Raw genomic sequence first — 16,411 nt, 5'->3', positions numbered from 1 at the left:
CTATCAGTGTAATACACCATGCTAATAGAATAAGGGACAAAACCCACATGGTCATCTTAAAAAAATGTAGAAAAGTCAAATTATTTTGAAAAATCCAAAGCACTTTTATGATAAAAAAACACTCAAAGAAGAATGAAGATAATCTGTTCAATCTGATAAAAATATAATCCACAAAAAAGCTCACAACTAACATCATGTTTAGCAATGAAAGACTGAATGCACTACCCCTAATACTAGGAACACGACAAAAATATTTACTCTTCCCATTTTTACTCAGCATTGTAGTGGAGCTTCTAGCCAGGGTGATCGGGCAAAAAAAAAGGAATGAAAAATATCCATATTAGAAAGGAAAAGTAAAATGATCTCTATTTGAGGATGACCTAATCTTATGCTTAGAAATCTCAAGGGATCCATGGGCTTCCATGGCAGCTCAGCAGTAAAGAATTTGCCTGCAATGCAGGAGTTGCAGGAGAAGCAGTTTCAATCCCTGGGTCAAGAAGATCCCCTGGAGTAGGGCATGGCAACTCACTCTATTCTTCTTGCCAGGAGAATCCCATGGACAGAAGAGCCTGGCTGGCTACAGTCCATAGCCTCGCAAAGAGTTGGACATGACTGAAGCAACTTAGCATGCATGCACACACACAAATGGATACACACACACACACACACACACACACACACACACACACATGACAAAACAAACAAAATGCTATTAGAATGAAAAACTAGTTGAACTATACTGAAGGATAAAACATCAATTTAAAAAATCAATTATTTTACACTAAGAAAGAGCAATCTAAAAACTAAATTAAATTAAGAAGCAAGAGTGGTCCTAAGATGGCGGAGGAATAGGATGGGGAGATGACTTTCTCTCCCACAAATTCACCAAAAGAACATTTAGACGCCGAGCAAATTCCACAAAACAATTTGTGAATGCTGTCAGAGGACATCAGACAAACAGAAAGGCACCTCATAGTCTTCGAAAGGAGGTAGGACAAAATATAAAAGATAAAAAGCGAGACAAAAGAGGTAGGGACGGAGATCTGCCCTGGGAAGGGAGTCTTAAAAAAGAGAGAAGTTTCCAAACACCAGGAAACACTCTCTCCGGCGGGTCTGTGGCGAGCCTTGGAATCGCAAAGGGCAAAATAACCGGGAGGAAAAATAAATAAATAATTAAAACCCGCGGTTTACTTACCTACCAGCAATTCCAAGTGGGTGCACAGCGCAGATGGGCACATCCCCAACTAGCAAGCGGGGACTGGGCAGGTAGAGGCGGGCTGCATTGCTTTGGGTTAGGACTGAGCCTGAATGCCCCGTGGGCAACCTGAGGGAACTAGATAAAGACAGCAACCTAGCCCGTGGGATAGCTTTCCCGCGAAAAGCCTTAACCTAAGACACCGCCAGGCCCGCTCACAGAACAAAGGACTGAGCAGAGCAAACCGACCACGGACCGGCCCATCCCCCACAGGAGACAGGCGGGAGGGCAGCCAGAGCCGGAAGGGCGGAAATGCGGCCCCAGAGAGGCATTCTATACCAAACTGCAAATAGACCTCACTGCTAACCAGGACTTCTTGGGACTCTGGAGGGTCGACACCCGCCGAGAGGGTCACAGCCAGAGATCAGCTCCCCAGGGGACAGCACGGCACACCTGGAAAACTGCGCCCGTTGTACACCCAAAAAACCGACCGGCTGGGATGGGGGAAGGGAAAAAGGTTCAGCCCCCAACTGCACTAGCCAAAAACCTGGTCACCTGAGCTGCTCAGACCTGGGAGGGCACAAAACCCAGGCTCAACCAAGTCTGCGCCTTTGTGAAGTACCCAGGAACCAGAACCTGAGTGGCTTAGACCTGGGAAGTACAGGCAATCCCAGGGGCCGCTTCAGACAGTTTCCGACAGTGCAACTGAGCAGTGTAGACTGGGAAATCACACATGCCGTGAGCTGGGCAAACCCAGTGTGGCCGAAACATTGTGAGCACATGCCAGTGAGATTTGCTGGCAGTGTTTCTCCTTCCCCACAGCACAACTGAACAAGTGAGACTAAAAAAAAAAAAAAAAAGTGACCACCACCTCCCCCCTTGTGTCAGGGCTGAAATTAGACACTGAAGAGACCAGCAAACAGAAGAAGCTAAAAGAAAAAGAGGGAATCGTGTTGGAAGTGACAGATGCAATAGATTAAAACCCTGTAATTAGCACCAACTACACAGGAAGTGGCCTAGAGACTGTGAAAAGTACAAGCTGGACCAAGGAACTATCTGAAAATGAACTGACCCCACACTGTCCATAAAAGCTCCACAGAAAGTCCTAGATATATTTTTACTAGTATCATTTTTTTAATTTTTTAAACATTTTTAATTGTTTTTTTAATTTGTTTGAATTTTATTTTATTTTCTTATTTTATTTTTATTTTTAAGTCTCCTATTACTCCTTCAATTTTCATTTTTTTTAATAAATTTATTTATTTTAGTTGGGGGCTAATTACTTTACAATATTGTAGTAATTTTGGCTATACATTGACATGATTACCTTGTAAAAAAAAAAGACCCTATTTTTATTTTATTTTCCTTAAAACATTATTTTTAAAGTAAACTTCATATATATATATATTATAATTTTTGTGACTTTGGTGGGTTTTTTAAATTTTTTTTCTTTTTTCTTTCTCTATTTTTAATATGGTATTTTTGAGAACCTAACTTCTACTCTAGATTTTTAACCTTTGCTTTTTAGTATTTGTTACCAACTTTGTATCTTCAAGAACCCAATCTTCAGCATCCATTCTTACTTGGGAACGAGATCACTGGCTTGATTGCTCTCTCCCCCTTTTAACTCTCCTTTTTCTTCACCAGGTTGCCTCCATCTCCCGACTCCCCCTTTTCTTCTCTACCCAACTCTGTGAATCTTTTTGTGTGTTCCGGGCTGTGGAGAACACTTAGAGAACTGATTACTGGCTAGCTTGCTCTCTCCCCTTTTGATTCCGCTCCTCTCCACCTGGCCACCTCTATCTCCCTCCTCCCTTTTCTCTTCTCCATGTAACTCTGTGAAACTCTCCGGGTGTCCCTCACTGTGGAGAAACGTTTCATCATTAACCTAGATGTTTTATCATTGGTGCTGTATAGACGGAGAAGTCTTGAGGCTACTGTAAGAATAAGACTGAAAACCAGAGACAGGAGACTTAAGTCCAAATCTTGAGAACACCAGAGACCCCCTGAATCCAGGAAACATTAAACAATAGGAGCTCATCCAACGCCTCCATACCTACACTGAAACCAAACACCACCCAAGGGCCAACAAGTTCCAGAGTAAGATATACCACTCAAATTCTCCAGCAACACAGGAACATAGCCCTGAGCTTCAAAAGACAGGCTGCTCAAAGTCACACCAAACCCAGTGACAACTCAAACTCATTACTGGACACTTCATTGCACCCCAGAGAGAAGAAATCCAGCTCCACCCACCAGAACACCAACACAAGCTTCCCCAACCAGGAAACCTTGACAGTCACCCGTCTAACCCCACCCACAGCGAGGAACCTCCACAATAAACAGTAACCACAAACTGCCAGAAAACAGAAAGGCCACCCCAAACACAGCAATATAAACAAGATGAAAAGGCATAGAAATACCCAGCAGGTAAAGAACAGGATAAATGCCCTCCAAATCAAACAAAAGAGGAAGAGATAGGGAATCTACCTGATAAAGAACTCCAAATAATGATAGTGAAAATGATCCAAAATCTGGAAAACAAATTGGAGTTACAGATAAATAACCTGGAGACAAGGATCGACAAGATGCAAGAAAGGTTTAACAAGGACTTAGAAGAAATAAAAAAGAGTCATTATATAATGAATAATGCAATAAATGAGATCAAAAACACTCTGGAGGGAACCAACAGTAGAATAACGGAGGCAGAAGATAGGATAAGTGAGGTAGAAGATAGAATGATAGAAATAAATGAAACAGAGGAAAAGAGAAAAAAGAATTAAAAGAAATGAGGACAACCTCAGAGACCTCTGGGACAATGTTAAACGCACCAACATACGAATCATAGGAGTTCGAGAAGAAGACAAAAAGAAAGATCATGAGAAAATACTCAAGGAGATAATAGTTGAAAACTTCCCTAAAGTGGGGAAGAAAATAATCTCTCAAGTCCAAGAAACCCAGAGAGTCCCAAACAGGATAAACTCAAGATGAAATACCTTAAGACACATAATAGTCAAACTAACAAAGATCAAACACAAAGAACAAATATTAAAAGCAGCAAGGGAAAAACAAGAAATAACACACAAGGGGATTCCCATAAGGATAACAGCTGATCTTTCAAATGAAACTCTTCAGGCCAGAAGGGAATGGCAGGACATACTTAGAGTGATAAAAGAAAATAATCTACAGCTCAGGTTACTGTATCCTGCAAGAATCTCATTAAAATATGAAGGAGAAATCAAAAGCTTTACAGACAAGCAAAACCTCAGCGAATTCAGCACCACCAAACCAGTACTCCAACAAATGCTAAAGGATCCTCTCTAGAAAGGAAACATAGAAAAGGTGTATAATTTCGAACCCAAAACAACAAAGTAAATGGCAATGGGATCATACTTATCAATAATTACCTTAAATGTAAATGGGTTGAATGCCCCAACCAAAAGACAAAGACTTGCTGAATGGATACATAAACACGACCCCTATATATGTTGTCTACAAGAGACCCACCTCGAAACAAGGGACACATACAGAGTGAAAGTGAAGGGCTGGAAGAAACTATTTCACGCAAATAGAGACCAAAAGAAAGCAGGAGTAGCAATACTCATATCAGGTAAAATAGACTTTAAAACAAAGGCAGTGAAAAGAGACAAAGATGGACACTACATAATGATCAAAGGATGAATCCAAGAAGAAGATATAACAATTATAAACATATATGCACCCAATATTGGAGCACCACAATATGTAAGGCAAATGTTAAAAAGTATGAAAGGGGAAATTAACAATAACACAATAATAGTGGGAGACTTTCATACCCCACTCACACCTATGGACAGAACAACTAAACAGAAAATTAATAAGGAAACACAAACTTTAAATGATACAATAGACCAGTTAGACCTAATTGATATCTATTGGTCATTTCACACCAAAACAATGAATTTCACCTTTTGCTCAAGTGCACACGGAACCTTTTCCAGAATAGATCACATCCTGGGCCATAAATGTAGTCTTGATTAATTCAAAAAAATTGAAATCATTCCAAGCGTCTTTTCTGACCACAATGCAGTAAGATTAGATGTCAATTACAGGAGAAAATCAATTAAAAACTCCAACATATAGAGGCTGAACAACACACTGCTGACTGGCCAACAAATCACAGAAGAAATCAAAATATGCATAGAAACGAACGAAAATGAAAACACAACAACCCAAAACCTATGGGACACGGTAAAAGCAGTGCTAAGGGGAAGATTCATAGCAATACAGGCTCACCTCAAGAAACAAGAAAAAAGCCAAATAAATAACCTAACTGTACACCTAAAGCAACTAGAAAAGGAAGAAATGAAGAACCCCAGGGTTAGTAGAAAGAAAGAAATCTTTAAAAGTAGGGCAGAAAAAAATGCAAAAGAAACAAAGGAGACCATAGCAAAAATCAACAAAGCCAAAAGCTGGTTCTTTGAGAAGATAAATGAAATTGACAAGCCATTAGCCAGACTCATCAAGAAACAAAGGGAGAAGAAACAAATCAACAAAATTAGAAATGAAAACGGAGAGATCACAACAGACAACATAGAAATACAAAGGATCATAAGAGACTGCTATCAGCAAATATATGTAAATAAATTGGACAGGTTGGAAGAAATGGATAAATTCTTAGAAAAGTACGACTTCCCAAAACTGAACCAGGAAGAAATAGAAAATCTCAACAGACCCATCACAAGCATGGAAATTAAACCTGTAATCAGAAATCTTCCAGCAAACAAAAGCCCAAGACCAGATGGTTTCACAGCGGAATTCTACCAAAAATTTGGAGAAGTGCCACCACCTATGCTACTCAAACTCTTCCAGAAAATTGCAGAGGAAGGTAAACTTCCAAACTCATTATATGAGGCCATCATCACCCTAATAACAAAACCTGACAAAGATGCTACAAAAAAAGAAAACTACAGGCAAATATCACTGATGAACATAGATGCAAAAATTCTTAACAAAATCCTAGCAAACAGAATCCAACAACATATTAAAAAGATCATCCCTCATGACCAAGTGGGCTTTATCCCAGTGATGCAAGTATTCTTCAATACCCACAAATCAATCAATGTAATACACCACATAAACAAATTGAAAAATAAAAACCATATGATTATTTCAATAGATGCAGAGAAAGCCTTTGACAAAATTCAACATCCATTTATGATAAAAAACCTCCAAAAAGCAGGAATAGAAGGAACATACATCAACATAATAAAAGCTATATATGACAAACCCACGGCAAACATTATCCAAAACGGTGAAAAATTGAAAGCATTTCCCCTAAAATCAGGAACAAGACAAGTGTGCCCACTCTCACCACTACTACTCTACAAAGTTTTGGAAATTTTGGCCACAGCAATCAGAGCAGAAAAAGAAATAAAAGGAATCCAGATTGGAAAAGAAGAAGTAAAACTCTCACTGTTTGCAGATGACATGGTCCTCTACATAGAAAACCCTCAAGACTCCACCAGAAAATTACTAGAGCTAATCCATGAATATAGTAAAGTTGCAGGATATAAAATTGGCACACAGAAATCCCTTGAATTCCTATACACTAACAATGAGAAAACAGAAAGAGAAATTAAGGAAACAATTCTATTCACCATCGCAACAAAAAGAATAAAATACTTAGGAATATATATACCTAAAGAAAAAAAAAGAGCTATATATAGAAAACTATAAAACACTGTTGAAAGAAATCAAAGAGGACACAAATAGATGGAGAAATATACCATGTTCATGGATCAGAAGAATCAATATAGTGAAAATGAGCATACTACCCAAAGCAAACCATAGATTCAATGCAATCCCTATCAAGCTACCAATGATATTCCTCAGAGAACTAGAACAAATAATTTCACAATTTGTATGGAAATACAAAAAAACCTCGAATAGCCAAAGCAATCTTGAGAAAGAAGAATGGAACTGGAGGCATCAACCTGCCTGACTTCAGGCTATACTACAAAGCCAGTCATCAAGACAGTATGGTACTGGCACAAGGACAGAAATATAGATCAATGGAACAAAATAGAAAGCCCAGAGATAAATCCACGCACCTATGGACACCTTATCTTTGACAAAGGAGGCAAGAATATACAATGGAGAAGAGACAATCACTTTAACGAGTGGTGCTGGGAAAACTGGTCAACCACTTGGAAAGAATGAAACTAGAACACTTTCTAACACCATACACAAAAATAAAATCCAAATGGATTAAAGATCTAAATGTAAGACCAGAAACTATAAAACTCTTAGTGGAAAACAGGCAAAACAGTCTCTGACATAAACCACAGCAGGATCCTCTATGACCCACCTCCCAGAATATTGGAAATAAAAGCAAAAATAAACAAATGGGACCTAATTAAAATTAAAAGCTTTTGCACAACAATGGAAACTCTAAGCAAGGTGAAAAGACAGCCTTCAGAATGGAAGAAAGTAATAGCAAATGAAGCAATGGAAAAACAATTGATCTCAAAAATATACAAGCAACTCCTACAGCTCAATTCCAGAAAAATAAACTACCCAATCAAAAAATGGGCCAAAGAACTAAACAGACATTTCTCCAAAGAAGACATACAGATGGCTAACAAACACATGAAAAGATGCTCAACATCACTCATTATCAGAGAAATGCAAATCAAAACCACAATGAGGTACCATTTCACACCCATCAGAATGGCTGCTATCCAAAAGACTACAAGCAATAAATGTTGGAGAGGGTGTGGAGAAAAGGGAACCCTCTTACACTGTTGGTGGGAATGCAAATTAGTACAGCCACTATGGAGAACAGTGTGGAGATTCCTCAAAAAACTGGGAATAGAACTGCCATATGACCCAGCAATCCCACTGCTGGGCATACACATTGAGGAAACCAGAATTGAAAGAGACACGTGTACCCAATGTTCATCGCAGTACTGTTTATAATAGCCAGGACATGGAAGCTTCCTAAATGCCCATCAGCAGACGAATGGATAAGGAAGCTGTGGTACAAATACACAATGGAATATTACTCAGCAATTAAAAAGAATACATTCGAATCAGTCCTAATGAGGTGAATGAAACTGGAGCCTATTATATAGAGTGAAGTAAGCCAGAAAGAAAAACACCTATACAGAATCCTATCACATATATATGGTATTTAGTCATTCGGTAAAGATAACCATGTATGTGAGACATCAAAAGAGACACAGATAAATAGAGCAGTGTTATAGACTCTATGGGAGAGGACAAGGGCAGTATGATAAGGGAGAATGGCATTGAATCATGTAAATTATCATATGTGAAACAAATCGCCAGTCCAGGTTCAATGCATGATACCGGGTGCTTGGGGCTGGAGCACCGGGATGACCTGGAGGGATGGGATGGGGAGGGAGGTGGAAGGCGGATCCTGGAAGGGGAAAACATGTATACCCATGGTGGATTCGTGTCAATGTATGGCAAAACAAATACAATATTGTAAAGTTAAAAAATAGGAAATTATTTTTTTATAAAAGAAGCAAAACCACTTAAAGTAGCAACAAAAAGAATCAAATATTTAGGGATAAATTTAACAAAAAATATGCAAGACTGATATACTGAAAAGTATAATACATCATTGAAAGATATTGAATATATAAGTAAATAAAAATACATCCCAAGATCACAGACTGGAAGCTTTAATATTGTTAAGACAGTATTCTCCAAATTGATCTATAGACTCATTAAAATTTCAGGTGGATTTTTACAGAAATTTATAACCTAATCCTGAAGTTAGAATGGAAATGTAAGGAGGACCAAATAGTCAAAAACAATCTTAAAAAAATTAACAAATTTGGAAGAGTCACATTTTTAAATTTCAAAACTTACCAAATCACAACAGTAATCAAGACAGTGTAATACTCTATTAGGATCAGAATATAGATAAATAGAATAGAATGGAGAGACTAGAAATAACCTCTTAAATTTATTTTCATCAATTGTTTTGGACAGATTACAAAAACAGTTTTTTAGAAGACAGAAATGCCTTTCAATAAAAAGTGCTTTTCAACAAAAGCAGGGTATCTACATTTAAAAGAATGAAGGTGGACTTCTACCTCACACCATATAAAAAATTAACTCAAAATGAATTAAACGCCTAAAGGTAAGAGCTAAAACTGTAAAACTCTTAGGAAAAAAACATAAGGGTAATTTTTCATGACCTTGCATTAGGCAATGGTTTCTTAACATGAAACAGCACAACACAAGTGAAAAAAGAAAGAATATGTTAAATAAATTTAATCAAAATTTTAACATTCTGTGCTTAAAAGGTGCCATGGTGAAAGTTAATAAACAATCAACAGAATAGGATAAAATATATGCAATACATATATCTGATAATAGACTCTGATGATAGACTCTAGACTATCTGATAATAGTCTAGAATAGATTAAGAACATTTAAAACTCAATTATAAGAAAAAAAATAACCCAATTGAAAATGGGTAGAGAATATGAATGGACCTTACTCCGAAGAAGACATACAAATGTTCAATAACCATAGGAAAAGATGATTAACATCATTACACACCAGAGAAACAGAAATCAAAACCAAAATAAGATGTAAAATCACAACTGCGATCATAGCTATAATGAAATACACAGACAATAACATGTATTGGAAAGGATGTGGAAAAACTGAAACCACTATACACTGCTGCTTGAAATGTAAAAATGTGCATCTACCTTGGAAAATAATTTAGCAGTTTCTCAGGAACTTAGACATAGAATTAGCATGTGACCCAGGAATTCCACCACCAGGTACATACCCAAAGGAATAGAAACCGTATGTCCATGCAAAATGTGCTCATGAATGTTCATAGCAGCATTACTTATAATACCCGAAAGATAGAAACAACCAAAATGTCCATCAACTGATGAATGAAAAAACAAAAATTTAATGTAGTCAAACAATGAAATATTATTTGGTTACTAAAAGAAACAACTGAAATTTGAGCACTTAAAGGATCAAAGAGAGGATTTGTTACTCCAAATCCAATTCTACTAACAAGGATCAGTGATATGGAAATGAATCTTTGAGGAGAAGAGTGACATATCATTTTTAAGGTTTTGTGACCGCCAAAGAAGTGGGCATATTTATCAAATTATGTATGATTCCATGATCAAAGATTCTAAGAGGGAATATGGCACAGTATGTGAGGAGATACCTGAAATAAAATCAAAGTGAAACCGTCTACCTCAGATTGGGACTTGAATCCATGCGCTGGGACTGAAACCCAGACAAAATCCAGTTTGAAACTCAAACCCAGCCAAAACCCACACTCTTCCAACTCATATCACAGACCTGGTTTCAGGACCTAATGAAGCTCAGGGTCTTGACGTCTAATCACAGAAAGAATTCAGTGAAAGACAAAGTGATAGGTAAGAAGTGGATTTATTCAGAGTGAAACACACACCACAGACAGGGTGTGAGCCAATGCAGAGGGCAAGTGTGGCAGCCAGGAAATGTGGTTAGTTGTTATGGGTTGGGTAATTTCATAGGCTAATGAATGGGAAGATTATTCCAACTGTTTTGGGAAAGAGGTAGAGTTTTCCAGGAATTGGGCCACTGCCCACCTTTTTGTCTTTTGATGATGCATTGGAATTGTCATGGCCCCTGTGAGTGTGTCATTTAGTTTGCTGATTGAGGATCAACTTCTAGTTGAAGTTGACTTGTCTACCATCTTTCAGTGTCATATATTTTTGCCTTTTCATACTGTTAATGGGGTTCTCAAGGCAAGAATACTGAAGTGATTTGCAATTCCCTTCTTCAGTGGGCCACATTTTGTCAGAACTCTCCACCATGACCTGTCTGTCTTGGGTGGTCCTACATGGCTCATAGTTTCACTGAGTTAGACAAGGCTGTGATCCATGTGACCAAACAGTTTTCTGTGATTGTGTTTTTTACTCTCTCTTCCCTCTGATGGATAAACATAAGAGGCTTGTGGAAGCTTCCTGATTGGAGAGACTGACTGTTGGGGAATCTGGGTCAGCAGTGGCCACAGGACTGGAAAAGGTCAGTTTTCATCACAATCCCAAAGAAAGACAATGCCAAAGAATGTTCAAACTACTGCACAATTACACTCATCTCACACACTAGTAAAGTAATGCTCAAAATTCTCCAGGTGAGGGTTCAACAGTACCTGAACTGAGAAATTCCAGATGTTCAACCTGGATTTAGAAAAGGCAGAGGAGCCAGAGATCAAATTGCCAACATCCATTGGATCACAGAAAAAGCAAGAGAGTTCCAGAAAAACATCTACTTATGCTTTATTGACTACACCAAAGCCTTTGACTGTGTAGATCACAATTAATTGTAGAAAATTCTTCAAGAGTTTGGAATACCAGACCACCTGACCTGCCTCCTGAGAAATCTATATGCAGGTCAAGAAGCAACAGTTAGAACGGGACATGAAACAAAGGACGGGTTCCAAATTGGAAAAGGAGTATGTCAAGACTGTATATTGTCACTCTGCTTATTTAACTTATATGCAGAGTACATCACGCAAAATGCCGGGCTGGATGAAGCACAAGCTGGAATCAAGATTGCCAGCAGAAGTATCAATAACCCCAGATATGCAGATGATACCACCCTTATGGCAGAAAGCAGAGAGGAACTAAAGAGCCTCTCGATGAATGTGAAAGAGGAGAGTGAAAAAGTTGGCTTAAAACTCAGCATTCAAAAAACTAAGATCATGGCATCTAGTCCCATCACTTTATGGCAAATAGATGGGGAAACAATGGAAACAGTGACAAACTTTATTTTCTTGGGATCCAAAAATCACTGCAGATGGTGACTGCAGCCATGAAATTAAAAGATGCTTGCTCCTTGGAAGAAAAGCTATGACCAACCTAGACTGCATATTAAAAAGCAGAGACATTACTTTGCCGACAAAAGTCCATTTCATCAAAGCTATGGCTTTCCCAGTAGTCATGTATTGATGTGAGAGTTGAACTATAAAGAAAGCTGAGCGCCGAAGAATTGATGTTTTTGAACTATGGTGTTGGAGAAGACTCGTGTGAGTCTCTTGGACCGCAAGGAAATCAAACCAGTCAATCCTAAAGGAAATCAGTCCTGAATATTTATTGGAAGGACTGATGCTGAAACTCCAATACTTTGGCCACCTGATGTGTAGAACTGCCTCATTGGAAAAGACCCTGATGATGGGAAAGATTGAAAGCAGAAGGAGAAGGGGATGACAGAGAATGAGATGGTTGGATGGCATCACCAACTTGATGGACATGAGTTTGAGCAAGCTCTGGGAGTTGCTGATGGACAGGGAAGTCTGGCATGCTGCAGTCCATGGGGTTGCAAAGAGTCAGACAGGACTGAGCCACTGAACTGAACTGTGTATCATCTTGGGCCCATTTTATTCTAATCTGTTTATGATGTGTCCTCAGGCTATGTCATTTTTTCAAAAGTTGTGCCCTGCCCCTTTCCCTCCTATTTCAAAAGTACAATCAAGAAAGAACAAGGTACATGGAAGTACGTTAATTGCCTGAATAATATGGTGTGACTTATTAGATTTTAAAGGAAGAATGCAAAAACAGAAGGGAAAAGAGCCAATCAAGAACATTTTTTATGTGTGTAAAGCATTTTATATCTGGTACTGAAAGTGAAAGTGTTAGTCATTCAGTTGTGTCCGACTCTTTTCAACCCCATGTACTATAACCCACCAGACTCCTCAGTCCATGGAATTCTCCAAGAAAGAATACTGAAGCAAGTTGCCATTCCCTTCTCCAGGTGATCTTCCCAACCCTGGGATTGAATCCTGGTCTCCTGCATTACAGGCAGTTTCTTAACTGATTGAGCCACCAAGCCATTGTCACTCATTAGTTGATTCACTGATGGACTTATTCATTTAGCAAACATCAGTAGATTAGAAGCATTCAGCCAGAGTTACAAAAATGAATACAATCTGTCTCAAGGAACTCAAAGCCTAGGCTAGGAGTTGGGATTTGAAAAGATTGAGTGATATTGAAAGAAACAATTATAACACAATGAAATAATGTTGTCATTTATAAGTTTTAGCTATATAATTCATCAAAGTATGTACTAAGTAATAAGAGTACAGAGGAAAATTAATAACTGCTCCTTGAAAGAAGTTACGGGATAAGACACATGCAAATGATTAGGAAAGTTTCAAAGAGATGGCACTTCTTGAAAATTAGGGAACAACAAAGCTAATTACAAAGAGGCAGCAGTTCAGCAAAACATTCGCAAATCATTTCAAGAAGAGGATACTGCATGTGCTCTAAAACAAGGTTTACAAAGCACTTCCCATCTATTGTTCCATTTGATCATCATCATAAGCCTGAAAAAAAAGTAAGGCAATTATTATGATCAGCATTTTACAGTCGAAGAAAACCAAGACTCGGGTTAAGAGAGAAAGCAACTTCCTTACAAATGGCAAAATCAAGTTTTAGTTCAAGTCTTCTTTCTATTTCTTTAATAGGGGAAAGAAAGGAAAGTTATATGGACCTATGAGAGAGGAGTCAGGAAAGTAAAGATGACAGTAAGTGTTGACTGGGAAGAGGAATTGTTGGTTCTTTTTGTGTTTATCGGAACAAGATGAAGAAATAAGATCTGCATCTATCTGCATCAGATTAGAAAGAACTGTGCCACTCCTGCTTTATCCACCAAAGATTATGACTTTGCAACAGAAACAAGTAGAATAAAACCCTTTAAGAGAAAACTGAAGTCCATAATAAATGAGAAGAAAACACCAAGTTGCTCTAAAGGGATTTAAGTCTCCTGGCCAGGAAAGTTACATCTGAGGGACCTGAGGGACCATGTAAAGTAAAAGTGAAGTCGCTCAGTCGTGTCCAACTCTTGGCAACCCCATGGACTATAGCCTACAATGCTCCTCCGTCCATGGGATTTTCCAAGCAAGAGTACTGGAGTGGGTTGCCATTTCCTTCTCCAGAGGATCTTCCCAAACCAGGGATTGAACTTGGGTCTCCTGCATTGTAGGCAGATGCTTTACCATCTGAGCCACCAGGGAATTCATGAGTGACCATGAAACTTCCATATAATAATAATAATAATAATAATAAACTTAGCATCGTTAATTTTGAGAAATCATGGAGATTCAAATAGAAATATTCTGGAAGGCAGAAGATAGGCAGCAATTTTCACTTTCAGGATGTTCAAGAAGGCATATGTCTAGTATGACAAGCTATGAGTTTGATGTTTATTTCTGGTAAGGCTCTAAAATTGATTATTGAATGAACAGTTTGTGTGCACTTACAAAAGGAAGCTGTAATTATTCAGAATAAACATGGATTCACCAAGTATGCTGCTGCTGCTACTGCTAAGTCGATTCAGTCGTGTTCGACTCTGTGCGACCCCATAGACGGCAGCCCACCAGGCTCTGCCATCCCTGGGATTCTCCAGGCAAGAACACTGGAGTGGGCTGCCATTTCCTTCTCCAAAACATGAAAGTGAAAAGTGAAAGTGAAGTCACTCACTTTTGTCCGACTCTTCGCGACCCCATGGACTGCAGCCCACCAGGCTCCTCTGTCCATGGGATTCTCCAGGCAAGAGTACTGGAGTGGGGTGCCATTGCCTTCTTCCTCACCAAGTATAGGTCATACTAATTCTACACAATCAAATTTCCTCTTTACAAACATTTTTCTGATAATAAAAATGTTTATTATGGGAAATACTAAAAGAATAGATAAGGACAATAAAATAATTAAAATTTACCCTTAACACAAGCTAGAAATAGTCACTTGTTAATATTTTGGTGTGCATAAGACTTTTTAATTACATTTTTATGTAGTTGATATAAATTTGATTTAGGTCATACCTGAATGGTCTAGTGGTTTTCTCCACTTTCTTCAATTTCAGTCTGAATTTGGCAATAAGGAGTTCATGATCTGATCCACAGTCAGCTCCTGGTCTTGTTTTTGCTGACTGTATAGAGCTTCTCCATTTTGGCTGCAAATAATATAATCAATCTGATTTCGGTGTTGACCATCTGGTGATGTCCATGTGTAGAGTCTTCTCTTGTGTTGTTGGAAGAGGGTGTTTGCTATGACCAGTGTGTTCTCTTGGCAGAACTCTGTTAGCCTTCTCCCTGCTTCATTCTGTACTCCAAGGCCAAATTTGCCTGTTATTCCAGGTGTTTCTTGACTTCCTACTTTTGCATTCCAGTCCCCTATAATGAAAAGGACATCTTTTCTGGGTGTTAGTTCTAGAAGGTCTTGTAGGTCTTCATAGAACTGTTCAACAGGTTCTTCAGTGTTACTGGTTGGGGCATAGACTTGGATTACCATGATATTGAATGGTTTGCCTTGGAAACAAACAGAGATCATTCTGCCGTTTTTTGAGATTTCATCCAAGTACTGCATTTCAGACTCTCTTGTTGACTCTGATGGCTACTCTATTTCTTCTAAGGGATTCCTGCCCTTAGACTATACAGTAGAAGTGAGAAATAGATTTAAAGGACTAGATCTGATAGACAGAATACATGATGACCTATGGATGGAGGTTCGTGACATTGTAGAGGAGACAGGAATCAAGACAATCCCCAAGAAAAAGAAATGCAAAAAAAAGCAAAATGGCTGCCTGAGGAGGCCTTACAAATAGCTGTGAAAAGACAGGAAGCGAAAAGCAAAGCAGAAAAGGAAAGATATACCCAATTGAATGCAGAGTTCCAAAGAATAGCAAGGAGAGAAAAGAAAGCCTTCCTCAGCAATCAGTGCAAAGAAATAGAGGAAAACAATACAATGGTAAAGACTAGAGATCATTTCAAGCAAATTAGAGATACCAAGGGAATATTTCATGCAAAGATGGGCTCAATAAAGGACAGAAATTGTAGGGACCTAAAAGAAGCAGAAGATATTAAGAAGAGGGGGCAAGAATACACAGAAGAATTGTACAAAAATGTTCTTCACGACCCAGACAATCATGATGGTGTGATCACTTACCTAGAGTCGGATATCCTGGAATGTGAAGTCAAGTGGGTCTTAGGAAGCAGCACTACGAACACAGCTAGTGGAGGTGATGGAATTCCAGTTGAGCTATTCAAATCCTCAAAGATGATGCTGTGAAAGTGCTGCACTCGATATGCCAGCAAATCTGGAAAACTCAACAGTGGCCACAGGGCTGGAAAAGGTCAGTTTTCATCCCAATCCCAAAGAAAGGCAATGTCAAAGAATG

At 38.6% G+C, this 16,411-nt stretch overlaps 1 non-coding gene across 1 annotated transcript; it reads right to left on the bottom strand.

The window, feature by feature from the left end:
• Positions 1–14,177: 14,177 nt before the first annotated feature.
• On the bottom strand, positions 14,178–14,249 carry TRNAC-ACA (transfer RNA cysteine (anticodon ACA)). Its single transcript has one exon. It is a non-coding gene; the product is annotated as a tRNA-Cys (tRNA).
• Positions 14,250–16,411: the final 2,162 nt, after the last annotated feature.

Source organism: Giraffa tippelskirchi, chromosome X (genome assembly GCF_054371585.1).
Source record: "Giraffa tippelskirchi isolate mGirTip1 chromosome X, T2T-mGirTip1v1.2.pri, whole genome shotgun sequence".
Classification (NCBI taxonomy): Eukaryota; Metazoa; Chordata; class Mammalia; order Artiodactyla; family Giraffidae; genus Giraffa; species Giraffa tippelskirchi.
This window is presented reverse-complemented; position numbering and strand designations above follow the sequence as displayed.